This window comes from Arachis ipaensis, chromosome B4 (genome assembly GCF_059453495.1).
Source record: "Arachis ipaensis isolate K30076 ecotype BB chromosome B4, ASM5945349v1, whole genome shotgun sequence".
In the NCBI taxonomy this organism is placed as follows: domain Eukaryota; kingdom Viridiplantae; phylum Streptophyta; class Magnoliopsida; order Fabales; family Fabaceae; genus Arachis; species Arachis ipaensis.
Genome location: NC_142439.1, coordinates 88,038,840 through 88,044,898, shown reverse-complemented (window position 1 = coordinate 88,044,898; position 6,059 = coordinate 88,038,840).

Genomic DNA, 6,059 nt, shown 5'->3' with positions numbered 1-6,059 from the left:
CCTATTACATATATATCATTAGAATTAAATTATCAACCAATCAGCATTTGAAGGTGGCACAACAAAGTACTGTCAGTATTTATGACCATAACTAAGTGATACATGAGTGATATCCTTATTTTTTGGGTGAAACCTTAAGTATCTTCATATCAGAGGCAATCCTATTCGAGCATTTGAGGATCCATAGCTGCCATGGCTCACCCATAATCAATTTTAGTTTTAATGATTATACTTGCTTATAATCACAAATGTAAATAGTAATTACTTACTAGTAGTTAAGCATTATCATTTACTTCTAATCACTACTAGCAAACATGCGTGCTTAATAATAATTAGGGCAGGTAATAACCAACTATCAGATTTATTGGACCAGTGAATTAACTTCCCTTGACCAAAAAGGCTTAGTCATCAGTATTATTATTCGATCCAATGCAATGCAAAGTGGTCTCTGAAATCCAAAATTGATTTTTCTTATTAGTATAGGATTCTCGGAGGTAACACCACAGCCTAGAGAACATAGATATATTTGAATGTGCCTATGTATAAAATAAACAAAAACATCATTTATATATGTTAGACTAATCCTCTCTGCACGTAAGCTTTTATCTAGAGTTGTTCCCAAAACAAAAATACTTTTTATCCATATGATTATGGAACTCTATTTCATCCTACCTTTCATATATTTTTCTTCTATTTGTGACATACTTACTTTTAACTGTTAATATATATAAAAATCAATTTTAAAGCATGATAAGAGTTACTTAAATGAATGGGAGTAGCCACTAGCCACTTCAAAAACTGCCGATATGATTAATTGGAAGGTTTAGAATAGCATTGGTTATCATAATAGGAAGCTGATCAAATTTCTCATCTCTCTAAATATTACCAATTTTGATAAAATAACAGAGAAGCATCGTACAAAGATCGATACATGAACAAAGTTCATTGACTGTAAGAACACCTACCATACTCGCATTTTAACATCAGAAATTGAAAGAAATATTGGTGCTTACCGGAGAAGAGAGGACGCGCCAGCAGCAGGCCCGAACCGACGACGACCACGCGGGCCTAGACGGTAATGCGACAGGCAGCTTCTAAAGACCGAGATAGCGACACGAGATGAGCGGTCCTCGTCTGCGACAGCAAGGACATGCGAGAGCGGGGGAGGTGAGAGTTTATCTGGGAAAGGGGTTGGTTCAATAGATTCACGGCTGTGAGTTAGGGCTATGGTGGTGGATAGTGTATAAAGATTAGGAAAGAAGGATTGAGGCACGTTGAAGCTACTTTCAAAATAATAATAATAATAATAATAATAATAATAATAATAATAATAATAATAATAATAATAATAGAGTCAATATATATTAAAAAAAGTTATAGCAAAAGTGGTTTAAGTTGTTATAACAATTATTTGATTTTAGCTTTCATTCTTATTAAATTAGAGTATTTTCAACTTTTATTTTGGTTTTGCTATTTTATTTTGACCTTTTATAAGCAGTTTTTCTCATATTTTATTTTCATTTTACTTTAACTTTAACAATTAAATTTAGTCCCCTTCAGCTTTTGATTCCTCTAACATTAGCAATATATGGTTTTGGTTTCAAAATAGATATTCAGACCATCCCTGAAATTAGTCTCTATTATCATCTTCAATAATTCAAAACTATAAACTACTAATTTTACAGGACCAAAAACTTATTGAATTCTTTTTTATTTCTTGCCATGGCTACTTGCTGCATGCTTATAGTCTTGTACAGTAATTACTGTAATGATAATGGCTAAACACTAAAATAAGTTTTCAATGAACACTACAACACGTACGGCAACTTTGCTAAATAGGAGAATCTATTGAACATTATTCTCAACAAATAACATAACATGAGCATGGATAAGAAATATTTCCATTTTTTCAATGTACTTTTAGTAATAAACCCAATTCAGGAATTATTCACCTCAAAAAATAACAAATGTACTAATCTTGACTAAATATCAAATTCCCTATGTTCTCTAATATGATAAACTCTCTAATAAGAACAATCTCTAATAACAATCTAAATAGTTATAAAGTCGAGACAAAATCAACACTTTATTCTCAGCTATCCTATACAACCTGAATTGAAATTCTTTACCTAAACTAAAGCATTGTCAAGGATTGCCCACATAGCCAAGTGCCATGCACTCTTCTTCTCAGAAGACATTCCACTATAAGGATATTCATTCTCTTCTGACGTTTTATTGAGGTCATATGACAGCATGGAAGCCTTTCGTCCAGCAGAATCAGCCTCATTAGAACTATCGGGGGAGACAACGTCCACTTTCTCCATTGAATCTAGAACCACCTACCCCGGTTCTTCGGATGCCTCTTGAATCTTGGATCAAGATAACCCTGAGAGTTATATCATAGCCAAACAAGCCCGGAATATGAAGAATTAGTGTGTGAACATAATATTATTATATTAACATCATAGAATTCATGTCTTTCTTACGTTTTCATAGCCGTTCAAGTCCATGTTTTATGAGTTTAAATTCCTCCCGTGTTGCAATATTCAGTTCAACGACAGAATATTTTCATAGAGTGCCTACACAAAGTAGAAAAATTTATAATAGCAGTAAAAGGATTTAAAATATTTTGTAACCTTCACCATTACTAATAATAATAACAAAAACAAAAATAAATTAATAGCATTAATTAATAATAGTAATAAAAAAGTGAAGGCCATGTAATTTGTGCATAATCTAAGATGTGGAGACACTACTTTACCAACAATAAGTTGTGCGTTATCTTAGTTGTGCATAAAGTTTAATTTGTATCCTTTCTTTATTTATTTACAAAAAAATAGCCAGGGGTGTAACCAGACATTTAGATATGATGAAATAGCAAAACATGCATGGCGAAAAGACTAAAAAATAGAAGAATATTATATGAAACAACTACAGGAACAAAAATTAGATTGATTTATCTATCATCCAAATAAACTATCCATACCAAATCCATATATAACAATGTCGTATGGTTCTATGACTTTCACCTTGTATTTTATTTCTATAAAATAGAGTTTTATATAAACCAAGCAACAGAATAAAGCCGAAAGGATGTAATATAATAACTAGCTAGCTAATCATAGCTTCTCTTGTAACATGGCCTTTTGAAACCACAATTTTTTCTTACATCAGATTTTACATCATTGATCTTAAACATCACAAAGAAATTAAATAAAGAAATCTCGCAGCATCTTAATTATTTGGTAGTCCCTTCAATTTCTAACTAGACATCAGGTTTAAATTACATGAACATAAAAAATAAATGAAAAGAGATTTACTTATATATATGTATGGACTACTATATGCTCCTTATTGCTAATAAAAAACTTTTATATACGTCAGACATAGATAAATACAAGAGTAAACACCTGAATATTTACCTTCACCTCATCAAGTATTTTCTGTGACAACCATATATCCGTACTTGTTATAAACTCAAATCCAAATTTAGCCTTGTACCTTTGATCCCATTGAAGCAATTCCTAAAATTTTAACATAACCACCTAAAATCTCTATCGGGTTTCATAAAAAAATATGAAAAGGATGTCAAAATTTGTAAGGGCGGCAGCAATCAAACCTTCATCATTGAAGCCGGCGCATGACCAATGGCATTAGTGAAGTGTATATGTCCAGAGAAGGCATCCAGCCATGATTATATACGAGAATCTTTAAACCACAACTGCCTTGCAAAGGATGTTGCGTGGTCCAACGAAGAGAATGGAAATGCATCTCTTATCTTCTCTACGAACCAGCTGCTTCTGCAAACCAAAAAGAAGTCTCGGCTCTCCAATTTTCCTGATATGCCATAGACATATAAAGAATATACAAGGATAATATAAAAATGGGATTGCAAGAAGACTTGAAGGAGAGGTTACAACATTGTGAAAACCAGTTAGATAAAAGAGCTTTTTATGAGAGAAATTTTTTTTACATAACTAACATATATCGATTAATTCAATCTACTGTCTAATGATATGACTAAAATACAATCCACTGTAAATCATTGGTGAAGCATGATAGTATATGCAAAATCTCCTATGAATATGAGCTACATGCATGATGGAGAAATGTATTTATGAATCGGCGGCCTCATCACAATCTTCAACACCGGCATTAGTGGATTCTTCTAAATCGCTGTCTCTTGTCAACCGTAGGCCTTCGACATCAAATTCAGGCAAGCTAGTCATACAAGACTGGGGATGAAGATCGACCTCACAATGTTCATAATCTTCACCCATGTCAAACAAATCTCTTGGCTTCACATGGACTACTACACTCCATCCGTTGTCAACCTCATCATCAACGTAGAACACAAGATGCGCCTCAGATGCTAAGACATATGGCTCGTCGTCTTCTCGATCACCAGTGTGAATCAGAGTGGCAAAATTGACACAGGTATGGCCTAAAACGTCTTGTTGTATGTCTCTGCTCGACGTGGTGTCTGCCCAAAGACACTTGAACAAGACTACCGTGAATTCACCACTGTAATTTAGCTTAATGATGTTTACTAATCTCTCGTAGTACGAGACATCACCAACAGCGACATTGCTATCCCGTTTGCTTGCATAACTTCTAGTATTTGAAGTGACATAAACCCGTTAATCTATGTTTTCATCATTTCCTCCCTCGACATGGTTCTAAATTTAAATCAATTGATGTTGTAAGCCTTAAAGCATCTAGCCTGAGCAATAGGACCACAGGCAAGCCACTGCAACTCGTTTGAATGACTGGTGCTTCCAAATGGGACCTGACATGGAACAATTAGATGCAAGATAGCATCAAAGGGTAGTAGGATCTTGAGATATAAAGGATTACCTCATGTTTGAACCAGTTGAAAAATTCTCTGTGCACAACACTATCTATGTGAGATTGGGACCTTGTTTTATTTCGTAGCTTTCTCTTTCTGATGGCTCTGAACTCACTATGCATACAAAAAAGTTGATTCAAGGTCAATATTCTCAATACCATATTGGCTTACCGGTTAATTTTAGAACTCAGACTCTATACTTACTCCAAGAATTTCTCTACAGTAATGCAATTAACCAGTACATGGCGATGTGCTTGAAGGTTTTCGATTGCTGTTAGAGTAAAAAATGAAGCAGCCCCGACTGCCTTTCCAACCTCTGGGAACATGCTGGCAATCTCGCTCGGCGGAGCTTCGCTCGGCCGATCGTTGACGCGCGTCGGTCGGTTGATCCTAGTTTCAACATTACCTAGGTATCTTGAACAAAATGTGAGAATCTCCTCGAATATGTAGCCCTCTACAATTGAGCCTTCCGGTTGTGCCCGATTACGCACGTATTGCTTGAGACGACATTGGTACCTTCGAGACAATAACAAGTAAATTACTAGTGAAGCTATCTTAATAAAACAGGTCGAAAAGGCTTATCTAGATGATTACCTTCCAACTGGATACATCCACCGGTAGTGCACTAGGCCACTGAGGCGTACCTCCTCGACCAGATGCATTGTTAGATGAACCATGAATGTGAAGAAGGAAGGTGGAAATATCATCTCCATGTGGCACAGAGTATGGACCACACGATCTTGAAGGAGAGGAAGTTGCTGAGGCTCTATGGATTTACTGCATATTTGTCAGAAAAAGGTTGATAACTCTGCCATAACGGCGGACACTAGGGTGGGCAATACATGTTTGACGCAATTGGCAATAGATGTTTCATTAGAATGTGACAGTCATGACTCTTCAAGCCCAATAACCTGCGCTGTTTTAAGTCAACACAGCGAGAGTTATTGCTAGAGTACCCGTTTGGAAAGACCACATTCTTGATGGTCTTAAGAAAGACATCCTTCTGTGGATTGGACATGATAAAGACTGCAGAGGGATACTTTCTACCTTCAAGTGGCAATATATCATGCCTGATTCCCATCAACTGGAGATCTTTTCGAGCTTTTAGGTGGTCTTTGGTTTTACCACTCTCGTTCAACATGGTAAAAACAATGTTGTCGCACACATTCTTCTCTATGTGCATCATATCAAGGTTGGGATGTAATTTGTT